This window comes from Amblyomma americanum, chromosome 9 (genome assembly GCF_052857255.1).
Source record: "Amblyomma americanum isolate KBUSLIRL-KWMA chromosome 9, ASM5285725v1, whole genome shotgun sequence".
Classification (NCBI taxonomy): Eukaryota; Metazoa; Arthropoda; class Arachnida; order Ixodida; family Ixodidae; genus Amblyomma; species Amblyomma americanum.
Genome location: NC_135505.1, coordinates 65,123,190 through 65,145,434, shown reverse-complemented (window position 1 = coordinate 65,145,434; position 22,245 = coordinate 65,123,190). Strand labels below are relative to the sequence as shown.

At 43.9% G+C, this 22,245-nt stretch overlaps 1 long non-coding RNA gene across 2 annotated transcripts; it reads left to right on the top strand.

The window, feature by feature from the left end:
- The first annotated feature begins 513 nt into the window (after positions 1–513).
- On the top strand, positions 514–22,197 carry LOC144104984 (uncharacterized). 2 transcript variants are annotated; one of them, XR_013308677.1, is made up of 4 exons: positions 514–864; positions 14,750–14,901; positions 16,190–16,359; positions 22,007–22,197. It is a non-coding gene; the product is annotated as an uncharacterized LOC144104984 (long non-coding RNA). The 2 variants fall into 2 exon arrangements; XR_013308678.1 differs by lacking the exons at positions 14,750–14,901; positions 16,190–16,359.
- Positions 22,198–22,245: the final 48 nt, after the last annotated feature.

The window sequence follows — 22,245 nt, the reverse complement described above, 5'->3', positions numbered from 1 at the left end:
TACACATTTTGTTGAAATCTACAATAGAACCTTTGAGATTAACTTTTTTTGAAGTTGAGTAAAGCAGACTTGTTCTGTAGATCATATCTTTGTAGCATAAGGCGAAATGTGGTTTACGAAAAACTTGGTGCTGGGCTAAAAAATATGCAGTGAAAGCTCGTTAATCCGGTCGGCGAAAGATCAGAAAGAAAAGAGAAAAGCTAAGAAAACAATTTGAAAAGTTGTTCTGCAAGGCGCTGAAACATTGTCGCCTGCTTTTGACATGAAAACTGCACGTCAATGATGCACGGAGGAGCGCAACGCCTTAGTCTAACTGCAATTTTGTAACAGTTCGCAGTATATATTTACCATGACGCTAATAGCCACGCTCATAGCAACGCGCCAGCGCCTAGCGTGCTTCCCAACGCAGTTCAAATCCAGAGCGCTGCTGCAAGGTCACGTGGAAGGACGCAGCACACCCTCCTCCCCTCCTCTCCCTCGGTGCATTCCGGAGTGATATCCGGCTAGGCCTTACGCCGCGCCGTGCCGTGGTCCGTGCTGCTGCTTTTCGTGTGCTGTTTGTGTCTGATTTCAAAATCGTTCCTTCAAACTTCCGTTTGGATTTCCTGCTTATCGTAGCTTACGCCGCGTGTCAACACTGCAAACGTTCGCGTACTTTGTGAAAAGTGACCACGCCGAGAACCATGGAGCCGTTTCATATTGACAACACGTTCGGCTTCAACCGTAGCAGCCGCGAAGCAAGAGAAGAAAGCGGTTACTGGAATGCGTCGAGTCTTCGTTTACACAACACGTTCGACTTCAACCATTGCAGCCGCGAAGCAAGAGAAGAAAGCGGTTACTGGAATGCGTAGTCTTCGTTTCCAGGTGAGACCCATAGTGTAGCGAAAGAGTGCGTGCAATTTGCGACCGTGAAAATAAACGAGCGAGCGCAAAGGCGAGAAGAAGCGGAAGGGACGAGGCTCTGTCAGCTCTGTCCTGTTCGTTTCCCTTCGGCATTGCGCGTGAGTCACTGGTTGTTTCCGCGGCAGCAAAGTGCATTCCACATCGAATCATCAAACTGCTGGTCCGTCAGTGTTCACAGTGTATGCGTTGCGACGCGAGCGCCGAGGTGTATGCATAGATGTGTTTGCTGAATGGCGGGCACGCGTAGGAGTCCTAAATGTAAATGTGGCAATTGTATACCGCCCAGCAAGGCGCGTGACTATGTTCTGGGCTTTCGTTACGGTGGTTGCCTACGTCCTGTTCATTATTCGACGTGGGACGTGATCGTGCACTGCCTGCACGCGTGTTTTTGACGCCAGTATCGGCCCGTTGCGGACTCCCGATAGCGTGCGCCGCTCGGTCTGTTTAACGTTTTGTTATTCGCTACGCGTATGTGCGTCTTTATAGTGATCTGACGTGGCGTCTTAAGGTTAGAACACACCTCAACGAGCCGATTACACCAGCTGTCAAGCTCAGAGTGGGAGGGGTGTGACGCGTCAAGGCATGCAAGCGACTGAGTGAATTGAAGCGACGCGGCACTGCGATACCACAACAGGTAGCTGCCTGCTCGATCACTTTTGTAATATTGGTAACGTTGCCTGCAGCAGTAAAGTTCATTTAGTTGCTGGCGGCCGTGAATAAAAATCATTGCCAAATGATGACGAAGAAGTAGCCCTAGAAGAAGAGCGCTTTGTAGCCCTTTCAAATTAAGTGGTTTTGAATAACCGAAGTAGTACAGAGCTTATCATAAAAAACTAGTGTGAGCAAGTGGCGTTATGCACTTGAAGTTTGGCTGTTTAAACATTTTCTTCTGGTTGTGAGAAATGCCAGCAATACAAATAATTATCAGGAAGTGCCAGGCATTGTGGGTGCAAAATACACAGCTGGAAATTATGATGTTATGCAGGTGAAGTGCATTCTCTTCAGTAGTGAAGAGGTCTGAAAAGATCTTCATCGGAGAAGATGTCTCCACTGTTCAGATTTGGGGCTGTTCTTGTGTGTGCCCGTTCAGCGTACATTGCAGAGCACAAGTATGTGCCGAGTTTTCTCAGACCTGTTTTTTTCACCTCTGCATTGAGATCAGTGTGTTGCAATGTCTGCTTTGGACCAGAACGTTGATGGCATGTATTGGCATTCCCTATTTAAAATAACGTGTGTGTGTCTTCTCAATAGGTCATGATCAGATAGGGCCACTTTCATGTTCAAAAACAAGCAGTGCTTATATTCATGGGGGTCTCGGCTGGCCTCAGAACCCTTACAAAACTAACGAGGAATCTGAGACTCCCTGTACTAGAATGTAGGAAGCGTATGAATCCGAAGCAAGCAACCAATTTTCTTTTTCTTGTTAGTGGTGGTTGGAACAATTCTCCTGTCATTTCTAAAATTTCGTGGTGATTTTTAGCAAGAACCATTAACACGTTTTCTTATAGCCAAGACGCAAAAAATGCAACGTTGTCAGCACAACACACAGGGTGGAAGAAAAAGGGAAACCCGCACACTCATACCACGATTGAGTCCAGAGCTGGCCGCTCAGCTCCAAGGCTACACAGCAACAACGAGCACACTGGCATAGCCTCAGCTCAGCCGCTTTCTCTCTCTCCCTCTCTAGTTCCCTCCTCACCTGTTCTTTAGTCACTAGAGACCCCCTTCAATGCAACCTGGCTTTAAAAATTGCCAATATGAACTAATGGGCTACAGTGCAGCATTCTAAGGTGATATTACAGCATGAGAACAATGCTTTTATTCTTTTTTCCTCTAGTACCCATCTCCCATGGCACTCCTCATAGACAATCATAGTAGGAGGATAACCATGTCAACCTTCTGCAGTAATGCTGGTGTCATATGGCACTCCTCAGAGACTGTTCCTCAAGAACAGACAGCACAGCGCACGTCCTGTCTGTTCTTTCTGTGTTGTTTATGTAAAAATTAGCGCTGTTTTTACTTTTGTTACACAATGTTACACCAACTAGTCCAGCAAGAGGTACTGTTAAATGAACTTTTCACTGTAGTTGCAATATGTTTACTGCCTCTAGATATGAGTGGAAAATAAGCACCGTCTACTGCAAACTACTTTAAGGTATGTTGAATTATAGCCTGTGCACAAAAAAGCTAAAAGTGCTAAATGAAAAAAGGTGAATGTTCACCATAAATCGCTACCTCTGTGATTATCTTGGTCAGTTTTGATTTTTTTTGCCATTTCACTTGCTTCGTGATGACATTGCAAGTTCAGTGAATATACTTGCTCTAATGCACTTACAGGAAATTAGGAGCTTGTAGTTACCTGTTTGACTCAGCCTTTCGGCATGCTACCTGATATCATAGTTCAACAAAGCTTGAAAGAAACTGCATATACTATGCACACCAGATGTTTGCTTGCGTCTTTTTTGAAATGCCTTAGACACTAATGTGGAGGCGCGGACAGAAATAAACGGAGCGCGCCGCACAAGAAAGAACTGCTTTTCAGCGCCACCTAGCAAATCCACACGTAAGCTCAAAATCGCGACACGTATATTCAGGCCCCCTACGGGCGCAACCCTCTCATTTCTCCGCTCGCCTCGCATTCGGCCGTAGTCAGGGTCACGCTGATGATGATTATGGTCGGATGGTAGCGCCCTTAGTAGCGATCGTGCGTTTCGGAGCGCACAGACCGCTGCCTTGATGCCACAAATCCCGCGGGGGCGACGCTATCATTATGTCGTTTTATCTGTGACAGCTGTAGGCGCGTTTTCATCGCAAATAGCGCGCGTGCTTCGAACTTTAGTTGCCTCTCAGATTCATTTCCATCTCCTTATAGACCAAATAAACACAAAAACACCCGATCCACCACCGTAGTTTCGGGTTCTATTATTACAGTTACCGTTAATTTTCGGCTTGCTCCTACGAGGAACCGACGGAGCGGAAAAGCATGCGCCCTGTGTTTCTGTACTGCACCACAGTGCTCCTGTATTGGAACCTCGCCCAGGAGTTCAGCTTAAAATGAGATGAAACCGCCGCTCTTGGCGCTTTTTGCAGCGCGATTCAGCGTCTCAAGTATAGTGACTGCTTCCAAATGTGCTGGATGCAGCTGTTGGGTTTCCAAACCTATATTCTCAAACATACCAATGTCTATATGTAACCGGTAGCAGTGAAGTAATACAGCTCGCACAGAAGAGTTTGGATCGCTTGCCGGGTTCCGTCGTGGCTCATACTCTGATTAGTGGGCGATCACGGGTACTTATATGCCGAATTTCGCACGCGGGGCACGCAATAGTGACGCACTGCTGCCGCGGAATTCGTGTGGGTGAGACAGCGGGTGCTTGTAGTCATCCTAAGAACCGAAGGTGCATGCAAAGTGATTACCATGAGCTCTGCTCCGCACATGACAGTGCGATACGACAGTGCGCACTGTCTCAGTGGTGATAAGAGCAGGATCCAGTATAGGGGCAGTTTGTTTCGGAGGAGACAGGCAGGGTGCAAGCACTAGTGCTGCGTCAGCGCCTGGTAGGGACAAGGCGAATCATCAGTGATAACTGTAGAAAACTAACACAAAACTGCGGCAGTGTGCCGAGTGTTTCGAGCGCGTTTGCCTGCGAGTGAGACGCAGCAGAGTCCCAGCGGCAGCAAAAGTTCGAAACACGCGGGTTGTTTGCGGCGCAAACACGCCTCCAGCTGTCTCAAACGAAGCGGCTTAATGGTAGAGCCATCCCCGCGCAATTTGCCTTATCAAGACAGCGGTCTTTGTTTTCCGAAATGTTCGCTAGCTACACAGAGCACGACCATCCGATCACGATGATCGTCAGCACGACACACACGCCGGACGAATGCGAGGCAAGCGGAGCATTGAGAGGGTCGCGCCGGAAGCGGGCCTGCACATGTGCGTGGCGATTTCGAGCTTTCGTCTGGTTTGGCTATGCGGCGCTGACACGCAGTTCTTGTGCGGCACGCTCCGATTATTTCTGTCCGCACCTGTACATGAACCACCCCGTGATATTTGCTCTATGACTGGTAAATAATTTATAATTGTCTTTCTCCTTGTTGTTTCAGTATTATCAACCGAACGATGGTTGCGACGTGTAGTTGGTTTTCAGGTCATGTCAAAAGCAAACTGGTAATATAACTGCTGCTATGGCATTTGTTGTCATTCCAGCTTTTGAAACAGTTTTGTTTTAGTTGTTGTAGTGAATTTAAACTGCATATCAACATTTATATTGTAGCCTTTTCTATGCCTCAGCAGACCTAAAGGCCAACTAGGCATCACAGCCATCATTCGGCAGATCAAGCCTAAACAACATCAGAGAAGGAAATGGAATTATAAGTTATTTATTGGTAGGCAAATACCACTTGGGGATTCATGTATTCTAATGTCTAATGCAGCGTTTAAAAATATGTGACCAAAGTTACGTTTTTATAGTCCTTGAAACTTATTTTTTAGGTGTTGTCTATTTCACTGTTCTCAATTTGCGGAGGTAGCAGTGTTCAGTACTGCTTACCTTCTTTTTGTTGTTCTCTTTTCATTCATTGGTTAGACCCTGTTTTCCTGTGTTATTCTGTGTTCTGTAATAGCATAGTGCATCCCTTCTTTTTTGTTTGTGCACCACTTCTGTTCAGTGTTTTGTTTGTGACAGGCCTCATGACAGCTGGCAGCTTTCCTTTCATTTTTGCCTTCTCCTCTGACGGGGCTCATGGTATTAGACAAAATATAGTTTACTGAAGGCAGAATTCTAAATTGTACAGCATCATTAGTGTTCCTTTCACTCAAGCAGAAGTAGTTGCGCTCCGCCTAAGTACACCTTGGTTGTCGCTGGTTCTTCTCACAATTTACCGCCCTCCGTGTTGTAACGGTCGAATCTTTTTAGCTGAGCTTGATTTTGCAATATCATCGTTCTCCCGCGAAGAACACGTGTGCATTATCGGTGATATGAATATCGATATTCTACGCCCCACTGTGTCAACGGTCGCAGATTATCTGGACATTTTATCAAAGTGGGGACTAGCGACTACAATCCACAGCCCTACACGTGGGGAATACTTAGCTGGGCAGCTTGTCGCGTCTTGCATCGACCACATCAACGTGCGTTTTCAAAACCTGTCGGTGCGGTCTGCTGTGGTTGAGGTCAAGCTTGCAGACCACTATTTCATTTGCTGCTCGTTAACAGATAGTTCCAGCCATCCTGCATCTACGCACAGCCAGCAAAAGGTATCAGTACTTGATTATAAGCGTCTTGAAAGAATAGCCAAGCATGTGTGATGACCCCCATAATGCGCAGGTCCACACGGGACGGAGAGGCAAAGAGACACCGTATTGCTCAGTTTAAACAAACAGGTATATTTAATAATTACACATGATTAAGGTTATACATCAGAGGCTAGGGCGTCCGAGCTTACGTGCCGACGACTTCTTGGGGGCGATGGAGTGGCTCCGGAGTTGGGCTCGAGCGGTTGCTGGCAGAAGCTGCACGCCGACGGGCTTCGGCGCTGAAGGCCCTCTTGGCGAACGATGTCGTCCTGAGCGTGCTTGCAGTAGAATTTCAATAGTCGTCCGTTTCTTCGAGGATGGTTCACAAACCCTTCCTCCAGTGTCGCCCGGCCCGGAAGATGAACAGGAGGCGAGCTTGTAGATGATGACAGCAGAGCACAATTTTACAACATACATATACAGAGAGCAAAACTGGAAAAAGCAGAACTGAATCTACAAAAGAACAAACTTTGCACCACTTCACTCATCGACCGGGCAGGCCAGTGCCTAAGCAGCATCACATCACATGCCAAGCATGGAGCCCCAGCTCAGACTGAACTGCATCCGTTTACATGCGCTTTTAAGCACTTGATTAACAAAGGACTAAGGGCGGTCATTTCCAGTGGCCCGCCCAAAGCATCAATTCTCCAATCCAAAATAACATGCGAGATGGGGACCACCCCTTGGGCTGGGCTTAGCCTCGACCCCAGAGTCTGTTAACAATACAAACTAAATAAACAACAAAAACGCCACCACTCTCTCTCAAGTGAGAGTATACACAGGCTCTCTCTTCGGAGCTAATTCACTAGCGCCTGTCTTTCCACATTCTTGGCGAGTACTGCCTGTCCGCCATGACAGGTGTCCGTCGCGGCCCTTCTGGGAAGCTGTGGGTGCCTTCCCGGCGATAGCCCACGACAAAGGGGGGGAGGGAAAGAATGTCGTCTTCGCGGTTTCGCATAGCGTCGGCTGTGGTACGGCGCGCTCTGGCCCGCTGACAGCTCCCCTGTCCTGGAATGCAACCGGAAATTGGGGAGGACAAAGCCTGTTTCCCCGGGGCGGCGGCGGGACCGGTTTTTCCGGTCGTCACTCAAAGAGCATGGCTGGGCAATTGATGATGCCGCTGTCACGGTTCCCCGTCTACGCCGCGCCGTCGAACGTGGACCCTCGTAGCACACACGGAATGTCACACATGATTGGGATTCTTTTATACACAGTGTGTCCCCTGCGGACTTATATGACAGGTTCGTCGATGTTTTTCGTTCACACAAAGCAGAATCTTCCCGCATGGTGACAGTTAAACAACGAAATTTAGACAATAAGTGGATGTCTTCCGCAATACTGGAAGCCATTAAAGAGAAGGATCTGCTCTGGGCTCGATCAAGATGTGCCCCAAACTGTTCTCAGCTACGACTGCAGTTTAAACGTGAACGAAACCGTGTCAATGCCATGATCCGTCTGGCCAAGCGCAACCACTTTAGGTCTCAGTTTAATGACGCACGTTTTAAGAGCAAGAAAACATGGTCATTGGTGAATAGTCTGAAAGGAGGGAGCGCTGCTATCTACAATGATACATATTTCATCTCGCATTTTCATAAAGATGGACAGAGCATTGCGAATGACTTCAACAATTTTTTTTCTCTGGTCTCTGGTGCATCTCGAACCCCTCCTACCGACTGTCCTATGCCTGTCAGTGTGATGGAATCTGCTTTCCTTCCTGATTTTACTGAAAGTGATTTAAGGTGTATACTTTTCAGTCTTAAACGTAGCAAATCTCCTGGTCATGACGGCCTCACGATTTCTGAATTGTGCGGAAACTTTGAAGTGATTAAAGGTGTTTTACTAGTTATCCTTAACACTATCATTTCTACTGGTATAATACCTGCTTCAATGAAAACTGCTAAAGTTATACCTTTGTACAAGGGTGGCTCCAGAAACATTATGAGTAATTACCGACCTATCTCTATTCTACCATGCATTGGCCAAATTTTTGAGAAGCATCTATTACTCACCATGACGAATTTTTTGAATACGCACAGTAATCTATCACCTTGTCAGTACGGCTTTATAGCAGGAAAAGGAACAACGGTTCTTCTTGAAGAATTCTCTGACGTGCTAAATTCAGCTTTTGATAAGAATCAAGTCGCATGTTCTCTTTTTCTGGACGTAAGCAAGGCTTTTGATAGCATCTGCCACGTTCTTTTGCTTGATAAACTTTCTGCGCTGGGATTTCGAGGTTCGTTTTTAGAACTGCTTACTAACTTTTTACAAGATAGGCGCCAATATGTGTCGATTTCAAGATTCCATAGCGATTTCACGGTAATTACGTCTGGAGTCCCGCAGGGTTCTATATTGAGTCCTTTATTATTCAATCTATACGTTAACGACCTTGCTACCAGTGTGCCACCTTTGCTGTTTCAGTATGCTGATGACACTGTTATTGTTGCATGTGCAAAGAAATACACTGATGCTGTTACAGCACTACAGATAGCAGCTATTAAAGTCGTGGACTGGTTTAAGTTTAATCTTAATAATGTTAATACTTCTAAAACAAAACTGATCTGTTTTCATAACCCATTAAAACAAGTTGAATTGACTGACCCTGTTTATTTGCATACTCCCTCTTGTTTTAATTGCAACTGTGTACCAGTAAAATATGCGCATTCGGTCAAATATCTTGGCCTGATCTTCGACAGCGATCTCTCTTGGAACTCGCACCTTTCTTTTGTTTGCCCAAGGCTTCGTGCTGTATCGTGTGTCCTGTATAACATCAGATATTTTATGCCTTTTTCTGTCCGTAAATGTGTTGTACATGCTCTAGCCTATAGTGTACTTAGGTACGGAATTACTGTTTATGGTCATTGCACGGTTCGCTGGCAACACAGGGTGAATTCGCTTTTGCGTTTGCTTCTAAAGAATATTGCTTACGACCTGTCCATTGGTAATGACATTGATATTTTTAGAGGACTAAAGCTTCCAAGTTTTAACTCTTTATTAACAGAAACTATTGTGCTAAAACACTTCTGGTACAGTCAGTTCACCGTTCCATATGTTCCTGCTCGGGATTTAAGACCAAAATACCGCTATTGCATTCCTCGCTCCTCAACCCGGTACGGAAAGCGCACACGCCATTACTATGTACCTGCCTGTTTCAATAGCTTGCCACCTACTGTACTGCGCATGAAAACTAAATACACCCTGAAAAAAACTTTGCGGTATGTCGCCGCGCTGCTTCCTGCCCCGTAGTTATTTCTTCTATTTACTGTATTAATTTCAAATTACTGTAATCTCTCTTGATGCTGTAATAGTTATATATTTGTTTCAGTATGTTTGGCGACCTTTTTCTTTTTTGCAAAGTTCATTGCAACGTCTCTATTTTCCTTTGTTTTGCCAACGTTCGCTGTCTGCCAGGCGCTGCCACACAAGCCCTTTGAGGCTTTGGTAGGCCTGATTTATGTTGTCTGGCAATTGACATGAATAAAAGTTCTATCTATCTATCTATCTATCTATCTATCATTAAGTTGCCCTCTTCCTTTTTAGCACATGCCATTAATGGTGATGCCTACTGTTGCCAAGAATCTTACATTGACACAAATTTGTTTCACAAGTGCAGGGCATTCTTTGCTCTCATGTAGAGTTTGTGCATTTACAGTGTATAGTTTGTACATGGTCTCTTAGTTGGCGACTGACACAGTGGCCTCATCGGCTGACTTTTATATTATTATGAAGGTTAGAATTTGTTTTTCTCACTGCTAATGAGCTTTACAGAAGCTTATGATGCCTTCAACAGTCGTGTCTTTTTTGTTGCTTTAGTTAGGATGCTGAGGCTCAAATGAGCGAGCATCTGAGGTCAAAATACCAGTATAACTTCGTGCCGTTTGTCAGCTTTCTTCATGAAGTGCATAACTTTCAAGTAGAAAATAATTTCAGGTCTTAGTGGTCCTTCATTTGCTTTTCAGCCTTTATGCCAGATGTCAGATTTTGGAGGATAGTTTGTAACATCCATCATTGAAGTAGGTAGCCCAATGTACCAGCCGTGACAATCGGTCATTATAACTAAGCACCCCACCCTCCCTTTATGAGCAGACCAAAGCTGAGATCTGATGGCAACTTTGATTAGTATTGACACCTGAAGTTGTCTTGTTACAAGCATAATGTTACGGACCACTTTAAAATATCCTTATGCTATTGCGTTCAAATCATGTTTTTGCTTGCTGTCAAACTCGGTCAACGGCACTTTCATTGTGAAAATTAGTATAACACTTGGAAAAGGCAGCCAGGTCCTTCATTGAATGTGAGTGGTGCACAATGAAATCCTGCTCCTGCAGCAAATCATGTGGGTGATATTGGAGGTTGTGTTAAAAAGTAATGAAGCATAGATATGAAAATGGTGATACACAGTTACTACCATTTTGTGGCCCTTGACCAATTTTCTTTTAAAGGCACTGTACTAAAAAGAAACTGAAGTGCACTGGAGCCGCTGGAAAACTTTTGAGTGAAGAAAAGGCATACTGACTGTGCTCATGACAATTTGATGATTGTGCAAAATTTCAAAATGACCATTTTACTACTTCTGTATGAACATGTACTCGCTAGTGTCAAATAAGGTGTAATGGCAGAACTTGTCTCTAATTTTTCTTTGCACTTCAGTTTTGTTTCTATTTCTATTTTGTATTTCTTAGCATGAACACCACAGGCCATGCACTCCTGTATTACTTTGTATAAGGAAACAGTGGCAAGTCAAGTGTCTCTGCGTGTGGGCCCCTCGTTGAACAATATTCAAAGGCACTAAGTTGTTTGCCTTGGCCTATATAAATAGCTCATACGCTTCTAGCTGAAAAAATAAGTAATGTTTCGTTCAATTTTGACTACAAGAACTTTGCTAACTAGACAGCATGTTGAGGACACATTAGATTTACTGCAGGTCAACCGGCATTAGTGCCTTGCTTGACAAGGGCATGGTCACGAACTGCAATTAGAAAATTGCTCTTACCAGTCACTGCGAAGCGTCCCCGGTGGCTGAGTGGTTATGGCACTCGGCTGCTGGCCCGAAAGACGCGAATTCGAACCCGGCTGCGGCGATCAAATTTCGATGAAGGCGAAATTCTTGAGGCCCATGTACTGTGCGGTGTCAGATCACTCTAAAGAACCCCAGGTGGTCGAAACTTCTGGAGCCCTTCATTACGGTGTCTCTCATAGCCTGAGTTGCTTTGGGACGTTAAACCCATATAAACCAACAATAAACCAAACCAGTCACTGCGTGTTGATTTTTAACACTGGCAGTGCTCCTACTATTCTAATTTTCAGTATTTGCTACCACACATACTAATCTGCGATTTTCAAGGATGAAGTCATTTTTTTTCAATAATTGTGCTGTTAAAGTTGCATGTTCTAAAATTCGAAGCAAGCAGTTGCCTTTTGTACTTCACACTGCGATCAGAACTCACCACTATTGCATGGCATCATCAACGTCAAGGTACAAGTCTTGTGTTGGTGATAAACAAAATTATTTCTTACTTTTTTGCTTTAACGGGCGTTAAAGCATACTGCTGTTGTTGCTGTGAAGCGTACAAATACAATTATCATATTCCTGGCTGCAAATATGGCTAAGAATTTTTATTTGCGTGTCCTTTTTCCTTTAGGTGTATCTGAATTCAAGGTAGGGAAGGCAATATGACACCGTGAAGGGAATCCCAAAGGATGCAGTATTTCACAAGAGAACTGCCATTCCCATCTCGTCAACAGAAGCAGTTGTAATATGCAGTTCCAGTGGCAGGTGCTCAGGAGGTGACAGCGGAAGGCAAGGAAAAGGTTCTCCACAAGGCTAAGCATAGAGGGCTGGGATAGTCGGTTCTGGGAAGAATTATGAGACATCATTCCAGCACACCAAAAATATGTCCTGTGTCCGTGGTGTCTATCCTCTTCGTTCTTGTATTTTTGTGTGCTGGAGTGTGAAAAATGGATGCACTGAGAGGTAATTGCTAGCTGTAGCTGGATTTATCTCAGGGGCATATGCTCACTCCTTCAGTGTATGCGAGGATTGCAACTTAGGTTTGTTAGTGGTTTATAATATGAAAGCGCCAAACAAAGGATAATGCCAAATATACAATACGTGATCAAATAATTGTAGATGTTGTCTTCATGTGAAAGTTTACTTACAGAAGGTTAATTGATGGGTTCAGTTACCTTGTGTGAGGATAAAAGCAGCTTAAAAGCCTAGGCTCTATGTGCAGTGCGGCAGTGCATGATCAGTGAAATTACTCATAATGAACAACTTTTAGTGAATATGTACTTCTCATGCCATGGAAACAGAAGACGAATGGTACTTAGCAGTCATTTGCCCTGAAGCTTGGATTTTAGGTACTTAGGCCTAACTGATGCTGATTCAGTATAGGCATTCGTGGGTGCCGCCACATTTGCCATCGTCCATGAATCATCTGGTTGCCTCTACTTAACAACGAAAATTTGTATGTTATAACTTGTAGCCATCACTGAAACCATTTTGCATGAAAATAAGCTTGAATTCTATGCTAGTTGGCCTATTGTTTAACTGTCAGATGCCATGATGGAAGTGACTGTTAGAGTCCATCATGTAGCCCATAATGAGCCCCTGTTTGCCCTTACCTTCTCGGCTCTCTTGTCTAGCTCTTATGCATACAGTTTTACAAGTCACGTTCTAACTTTGGCTACTTCAATTTACATGTAAACAGATTTTTGGCTACTTTTTAATCAAGCATAGGTGTGCTTGAGCAGTCTTTCGCTAGCTTTGCTGCATGCATTGTAAAAATAGTTTGTAGCATTGAATATGACAAAGCATATCTTAGCCACTTTTTTCGCACTTAGCAGGGACGGCCCAGTCGGGCCTGTAGAGATGGCTCGAAGCGGTTGCAATACTTTGTTGCATACATGTTGGGAGGAATCATGCGACTTGTGATTTATGTATATGTGTGGCAATAAACATTGCTACTTTAGAAAAGGTGCCGGTCTCCATACAATGTTAGCGAAGCTTAACAAACCCCGCTTGGTCTAAACTACTTTGGAGCCCAACAATACAGTGTCCTGAAGCCATTATTGTTTTCTGCCTTGCTGTGAGAAGCGGCTCTTGCAAGTGATCTGCCTGCTTAGAACCAGTCAACTTGTTAAGCTTATTCACTTAACTCATAATCAACTCGGACATTTTTTTATAACTAACGCCTTGATGCATCAAAAGAAGTGCATCTCACTGGAAGACAGGGCGTGCTAGGCAATATAGTGGGCAATGCACAGTACGCAGAATGTAGTGCGGGTTTTGTACGTGTGCAAGTGTCGGCAGGTACTCTGCAGTCAACTGCACCAGAGGCTCAGGATGTGTATAGCAAGCTATACCTAAACAAAACTCATGTGCGCTCAGGCAGCTTTGGTTTTAATACATTCAACGGGAAAAATAATGTGGCAGCTTTTTTTGCACATCTGTTGGGGTTTTACCATTGCTAGAGTTCATCGCATCTTGTTTAAGGTTTCCTTTCGAGTCATTAACACTCCACCCTTGTCATTTTGTATGTGGCATTCAGCTAAAAATAAATTTCAGCAGTCGGCTTTTTATGCTTTGCTGCCACTTTTTTGGAAGAAATGAAGAGGAATGGTCTTCTAACTAGATACAGCCAGCCATGCAGTGGTTTACAGTTCTGCTCCCTGTGCGCATAAAAAGTTTTAATACATGGATTTTGTCACCCTGAAATATACTCGCATCAGATATTTTTGTTTACTCGAACTACATCTTATCTCCTTTTTGTGCCCATCTTTATGGGCATCTTGTAATCATTTCTGTAATTCCTTAATTTCTCTTACTTTTTGTTTTCTGCAGCAGTAGAATTTTCATATCAATTTATTTCTCTAGGCTACCAAGTTTTAGTATCTCTGAGCCTGGTAATGAATCAAATTACCGGAGATGCTAGAATGCTGTTGATTGTCTCACAAAGCCTGACTGTGTTAGAAGGACTGTCATGCTCAATATCAGCTTCGATGTCAATATATGATAGGAATTCAGATCATGATGCAGACGTACCCAACTGTGTTGTAAATGTATGCAGTTAGCTATGAATACAAAAGAAAACCAGAACGCAATAATTCACATTTTCATTCACACAGCATGATGATGAACAGGGGCAAGGGAGGAGGCACCTCAAAGTGTTTTTCAGCGTCTTCCCCCTTGTCCGTGTTAATCGTTGTACTGTGTGAAAGAAAGTGTGAAATACTTGCTCATCCAGACACAGCGTCTTCCCCCTTGTCCGTGTTAATCGTTGTACTGTGTGAAAGAAAGTGTGAAATACTTGCTCATTCAGACACTGATTTCAAGCAAATCGATGCATGTGGATGGCTTTATGTGAGTAGCATTGGTTTACTATAAAGCAGAAGACAGTTGATTTACTGCAGAGGCATTGCAAGTCGTATTGAAAGTGTACTGTATGTTTCCACCACTGAGATAAATTAAATAGCAGTATTTGCTGGTTGTCTTTGCACTATGATTATTATAGTGTATTTCACACAAATTCGTGATTTTGTTTTGTTGTTCTTCAGGAATTGTGGCTACACAGCTGGAGTCAAGCTGCTATCAGAGAAATTCAACCTATTCGACTTTGTCAGAAAAGATGCACGCTATGATGCTAGGGGCCTCCATCTTGACTATACTGCCAATTTTGTCTAACAGCTAAGGATGCTTCTCCGCAAATGTGAGCATTTTTTCTTTCTTTACGATACGTGCTTGCTCTTAGTCTTTGGCAAGAACAGAAGGGATGTGGTTATGTGCATGCTCCAGTGTACAATCATGTGAAAAATTATGATGCTGCGAGTGTGTGCCACACTATGCCTAACTGCGTGCAGGTGCCATCTGATGAAATGCTCGTGCCATCAAGGCCGGCGCAGCGAGATTGATGGATGCTAGTGCACCTGACTTGACATCAGGAGTGCTTGCCGTTTTACATCATTTGGCATGCATTCGCTGGGATCTCTTAATTTTTCTCACGATAGTATGTCCAAACTCGCAGCATCTCAAAGAAGACATTATACGGTACACCAACCACACCAAATCGAATGGTACACCGACCACACCAGGAAACACTAAACCAAAGCACACCAGAGCCGGTATCAGACACCCGGGTCACAGCACAGAAAACCAGACCAGAACACACTAAAGCACACCACACTATGCCACATCAGGACCCGTGTCTGAAAATCCTGGTCTGGTCGGAACAACAGACACGGTCACACCAGAACCCGTGTCTAAAAAACAAGTTTGTTGAAATACCAGAAACGGGCTGGTGTTTTTTGTCGACGGGGTATATGGCATTTCTTCAATTGTGCCTATGAAGTACTGGCAACGTATTGATTCCTTTTAATATAATTTTGACGCATAGTGTCTTGCTCAGCTGTAGTTTAATTTGAGCCCTCTACATATGGTGAGTCTGTTTCAGATTAAGTTGGGACTTCGAAATTGCCTCATGTTGCATTTGGATTTGTAGACCTGAAAGCTTTATTTTGTACAAGTGTATTTGAAAGAGGATTTGCTGTATATAATATCTAGCCTACTGCAAGAAATTAGAACAAGCATTAGCCTTGCTGTTCATAGTGGCAGGTGATGGCTATGTTCTTAGATCACTCATTTAGCTCCAGACTGCAATTTTGCCATGGTTCAAGGTGGCCTTAAAGTAATGGCTTCACTTTTTCCCCCTTATCTAATTGTTTGGGAAGCGTATGCCATTCAGTCGTGCATAAAAGGAAGTTAATATGATGATGCAAAGATGGGCGTTTAGAAGACTACAGAGAATTCTGTTACCATTAAGCTGAGGCACACGACTGTGATCATAGGTCTCTTTGAGTCCTCTGTATTACCCTGTTCTACATTCTTCTGATTTTTTGTTGACTTGCACATGGTTCCTCGAAGAGGGAGTTTTATGAATGGTTCAATGTATGGTATCCATGGCATAGTTCACTTTATATAATCTGTATAATCTATTTCAGATCAAAAAGCTAGCACTCATTGGGAGTTAGCCAGCTGATGAGGCTACAAAACTTATTATGAAGACTAGTGAAGACTCCCGTGGCCCTTATTTACACATTGAAGGAATGAGCCCCGAAAAAGAAGCATTTGAGAACCTATGGCTGTACAGCGCAATACAGCGCAATTTTTGGTGAGTACATGTGTATCTTCTGAAGGTTGTAGACACTTTGTGAACACACCATCTAATTGCAGGAAAAAGCTACTTTCAATCTACCTGGTGTGGTTTTCAGCACTTCCGTTATCAGTTACTGAGTAGCCATCCAAATTTAAAGGACTATAGGTACCATGGTTTTACGCAAAAAAGCGTACAGGCGCTAAAAGCCGAAGACAAGCACACTCAAGACAGGACAGGCGCCAACTTCCGATTAAGTTTATTCATGGAAAAACCGCTGAATAACCACACCAGCAGGCAAAGATAGAAGCAAAACAAAAACACTCAGTGACAGAGCATAGGAACACGTGCCAAAAGGATCAAGCAATGATTAGAAATCTGATAATGACCCACTGAGAAACCTAATCTCTTCTTTTGAGAGCGAGACAGATGGCTTGCTTATGCAGATATGACCCCTCTGCTTGATGTAATAAGCTTCTATGATTTCACGCTCTAATTTGTCTTTAGACCTTGCGATGAATTTGGTGTTTTCAAAACCTGGACGACACTTGCAGCTTTTGCAGTGAGTGGCCATGTGGCTCCCATAACCATTTTTTATCGCAATCTTGTTCTGCCTCACTCTCTCATTGTAGCATTGACCTGTCTGGCCAATATATTCCAGACCGCAGCCAGAGGCACAGCATACACAACGTCAGTAGTGCAAACAGTGGCGTGGATTTGGTGATTAGTTTTGCACTGCCTAACCATTCTTGCTTTGTTCAAAGTGCACACGCGCGACAGCTTGCAAGGAGCAGATAGAACCACATTGACCTTATACCTGCTGGCTACTTTCTTTAGATTGTGCGAAAGCCGATGAATATAGGGAATCACCACCGTCGGTTTTTCTTTGTCCTTGTCTTTCTGAGCCTGTTCACCCCTTGACGCCACCTTGCGCTTTTTTACAAGGTTCTCACTAATACTCGTGATGAGGTGTTTTGGGTACCCGGCTTGGTGAATGCGTTCAGTTTGCGCATCAAAGCTCAGTGCCATCTCATGCTGGCAAGATTTTTCCAAGGCTGCATTCAGGCATGTCGCAACGATTCCTCGCTTGATTAGCTTGGAATGTGCACTACCGAAAAGGAGTAGCTCTTTGCACGATCTGGGGTTGTAGGACCAGCAAATATGTCTGTCCTGCCTAAACACAAGTCTCAGGTCAAGAAACTGTAGGCTATTATCGCCGGGAAGTTCTCCAGTGAAAAGAAGCCCCTTGGATTCACTACTGAAAATGGTGACAATGTTTTCACAAATGGCGCTTGGTTTTGAACCTACGTGATCGGTTAGCACAATTAGGTAGTCATCCACATATCTGAATACCCTAACAACGTTAGACGTCAATAAAAGCCGGTCACTGAGACGTTTGTCAACACACAATAAATATATGTCACTCAATATAGGCGCAAGGGACGACCCAATACAAACACCATCGCGCTGAGCATAAAACTGATGGTTGAAAAAAACGGCAGTCGATGAAAGGTAAAATTCTAAAGGTGTTAAGAAATCATCACAACTAATGCCTGTTTTGTCCTGAAATGGTAGTTCGCCAATGCATGCAATCTTGTCTTTGATGGAAATTAACATTTCGGTATGCGGGATGGAATAATACAGATCATTGACATCCATCGAAAAAGCCCACTGTGCTCCTGGCATTCCATTTCTAAGTTCCTGAACAACCTCATTAGAGCTGCGGACAAGAAAAGGGTCATCTAGAGGTAGGGACTTTAAATGGCACTGGAGAAAGCGGCCAACGCACAGCTGCCAGGACCCTTTTTCCGAAACAATCGTGCGCAAGGGGCATCCAGGCTTGTGAGACTTGCCCGTAAAGAAAACATCCAGGAACTCTCTGTCTGCGCTCTTCACCATTTTCTTGAGCGGTTCCAAATTCATGTCAGTTAGCAGCTTTACAGCGGTTTTCTTGACCGCGCCAGGATTGAACTTCACTGCGACAAAGTTCTTCTGCAGAGCTTCAGCTGCTTTCTCTTTCAATAGCTTCTCGGGAAGGACACTGAAGCCACCTTCCTTGTCGCTTTGAAGTATCTCAAGGTTGTTGTCTCTCAAGTAGCCCTTCATCTTCTTAAAAGGAGGATAAGAAGGGCGGCTACGGCTCACGTGCTGCATCAGGCAATCCAGGGCATCCGAAGCCGCAGGATCCTCATCCTTGTGTCTGGCTCTTCTTGCCACCTTCCTAGTCGGGGCAAGAAGCTCAGGTTTCTTCACCATACGCTCAAAGCTGTATTTAGGGCCTTTATCGAGCGTTGACTTCACACGGGGTTCGAGAACCACATCACCAAGCACCCTGACGTCAGCCGAAGACTGTCGCACCTCCTTCACTTTGGGGAAGCTTGCTCTAATCCTGTGCCATAGAAATTCCGTTGTCTGTGCCGCCAGCCGCTTGTAGTAATGGATGGTCCTCTGCGCTTGTGTTCCATGGTTCAACAGGACGCGCAACCAGTCATTGAACAACCTGTTTTGACGCCACGCTTCAGACTTCAGGATCTTGCAAATCCTTCTAGTATGGCCCCACGATGGTTGAACAACACCAAAGATGGCTTAAACCTCAGGAGGCACCAGTCTACGCTTTAAGTAGTAGGTTATCATGCAGGAACGGCCTGTCGCTGCAGCGATGGGGTTCACGCAAGTAGAAATTGCAGTGTGGTTATTGAATGAAGACAGGACAGTGCTCAATGGAGAAGAAATATGTTGCAGCAAGACTTTCATTTGAGCTAGTTGGCAGTAGCTTGACATGGTTTTACGCAAAAAAGCCGGGTACCCAAAACACCTCATCACAAGTATTAGTGAGAACCTTGTAAAAAAGCGCAAGGTGGCGTCAAGGGGGGAACAGGCTCAGAAAGACAAGGACAAAGAAAAGAAACCGACGGTGGTGATTCCCTATATTCATCGGCTTTCGCACAATCTAAAGAAAGTAGCCAGCAGGTATAAGGTCAATGTGGTTCTATCTGCTCCTTGCAAGCTGTCGCGCGTGTGCACTTTGAACAAAGTAAGAATGGTTAGGCAGTGCAAAACTAATCGCCAAATCCGCGCCACTGTTTGCACTACTGACGTTGTGTATGCTGTGCCTCTTAGCTGCGGTCTGGAATATATTGGCCAGACAGGTCAATGCTACAATGAGAGAGTGAGGCAGCACAAGATTGCGATAAAAAATGGTTAAGGGAGCCACATGGTAACTCACTGCAAAAGCTGCAAGTGTCGTCCAGGTTTTGAAAACACCAAATTCATCGCAAGGTCTAAAGACAAATTAGAACGTGAAATCATAGAAGCTTATTACATCAAGCAGAGGGGTCATATCTGCATAAGCAAGCCATCTGTCTCGCTCTCAGAAGAGATTAGGTTTCTCAGTGGGTCATTATCAGATTTCTAATCATTGCTTGATCCTTTTGGCACGTGTTCCTATGCTCTCTCACTGAGTGTTTTTGTTTTGCTTCTCTTTGCCTGCTGGTGTGGTTATTAAGCGGTTTTTCCATGAATAAACTTAGCTGGAAGTTGGCGCCTGTCCTGTCTTGAGTGTGCTTGTCTTCGTCTTTTAGCGCCTGTACGCTTTTTTGCGTAAAACCATGTCAAGCTACAACCAACTAGCTCAAATGAAAGTCTTGCTAATGGTACCAAATTTTTTCTTGTGCGTTTTCTTCTTTCAAACCATGCGTTAGACATTCTATACATGCACGACCACTAAATAATTTATTATTTCTCAGTAACATTTATCTAAACCGGGTTTATATGAAAGCTGACACTGATCTAGCCGGTTATTGCATATGCATTTTTTGTTATGTGGATGATTACCTGGTGCTGGCTAGGTCAGTGAATCCCGAATTTGTGTCAAATGTTCTTGATATTTTTGCACGTAATGGGTCGGGGCTGAATTTAACACATGAAGTCCCTCAAGAAAGAGTCTTGCAATTCCTTGATTTAAAATTCCCTTTCGAACCCAACCATGTCTGTTGGCAGTATTCCACTAGAAATGAAAAGTCCCTTTTGAATTACAGGTGCTCTCATTCAAAGCTTGCAAAAAGTGGCATAGTTACGGGATGCTTAGGCATGGCAGTAAAGAAATCTTATAAAATAATGCCCGGTCTCTTAGCCCAAACAGACAAATGTAGGGAAGCTGGTTTCTGGGACTTAGTTCTCGTTTAGAGTGCAGAAAAAGTCCTCATGAGCTCAAATCGTCTGCAAGTACCTCGGGGCTGGAAAAAAGTTCGAAAGAAGGGAGAAGAAAGGCAGTGGGTTATGCCGTATGTCCACACGCTGTCGCACCGGATTACGAAGAGCGGGAAGCAAGCATGGGGTAAAGGTTCTGTTCCCTGCACCTAACAAGCTACAGAGTGGGGGCGGCAGTTCAAAGAAAGGATGAAGGACGCAGAAGAAATGCTTGCAACATAAATCATGAAAATAGATATGTTCCCTGTAAGACTGGCGTAGCGTATCAAATCCCTCAGTCCTGTGGCATTACCTACATAGGTCAAATTGGCCGCTGCGTTAACGTGCGGCTCATGGACCACGCTAATTCTTTAGGAAAGAAACTAACCTAGCTAAGTATTGTTTCACGTGCAATTGTACGTCATTTTTTGACGATACTGATGTCTTGTCCGCTCATTCTGACCAGCGCACTAGAGAAGTAGCTGAGGCGTTTCATATTATCAGAAAAAGTAATGGGTGCGTGAGTATGCCATCTGTTACATTATCGCTTCGAGAAATCAATATGCTACTTAGTGGGTAGTGGTACTGCACATATTCACGTGCTTTTAAAGCAGTTTTTTCCTTGTACTAGCATTAGGAGTCTTGTTGACACTGCGCATGTGCGCTGTTTTTTCGTGTGTGTATATATGACGTGCTTATTCCTAATAAAAAATCTGTAGTAAGTTCAGCGCTGGTTTGTGTGTTTCGTCTCTTACATGCTCCGTGTGTGTTTGCGCTTTTGAACCACCAATATGCATCAACACCAACTAGCGCAATGTGCAGTTTTTCTGCAATTAATCTATTTTTGACGCTGTCTCAGTTTCATCAGTCGAACGATGACTGTGACGTGTAGTTGGTGTTTAATTCCCATGAGGCCTAAAAAATCGGTTATATTATTGCTGACAGGTCATTTTTTGTTATTCCAGATCTTGGAAGAGGCTGGATTAAATGTCGTAGTGAATTAAATCTACATATCAGCGATTGTATTAGTTTTTCTAGTTGCATGATGTGACCAAAACAAAATTGACGATAGTCGCCGTTTGGCCGATGAAACCAAAACAGCATGAGAGAAGAAATTTGATTATAAATTATTTAGCGGGGTTGTAGGCAAGTACTGCCTGGTAATCTATGTATTTTATTATCTAACGCATCATTTGACAGATGAAAACACGCAATAAATTTAGGTGTCTATAGTCCTTTAATGGCTCATTCACCTTTCGGTTATTCTTATTATGGATATTTATGTTTATTGTGGTTACGGATATTAACAGCAAACGAAATTTGCTGATATTTCAAGCATTGCTCATTGTAGCATTGCATATGGCTATGAAGCATTTCCTGAAAGATGTGACTATATGCTTTGGAAAGTGATTTTTATCCACCATACTAAATATCAAATTGATGTGTTTATTTGTTTACTTTTACATCTGCTATGCAGCGCAGAATCCCAACAGCCACCATGGCAGGCAACAACAGAGTGGCTCCGTTCGTGCTGGGGGCGAGAGACTAGGATGGCGGTCGGAAAGTTCGGATGAAGGGGCGGACCCTTCACCCTAGTAATTCGGGCTTTGTATGCAAGAATGACCAAAATGTCTTGCAAAACAAATAAATAAATAAGAATCATTCTTACTTGCATTGTAATTTCAGCAGTAACATGTACACAAAAAATACTGATGA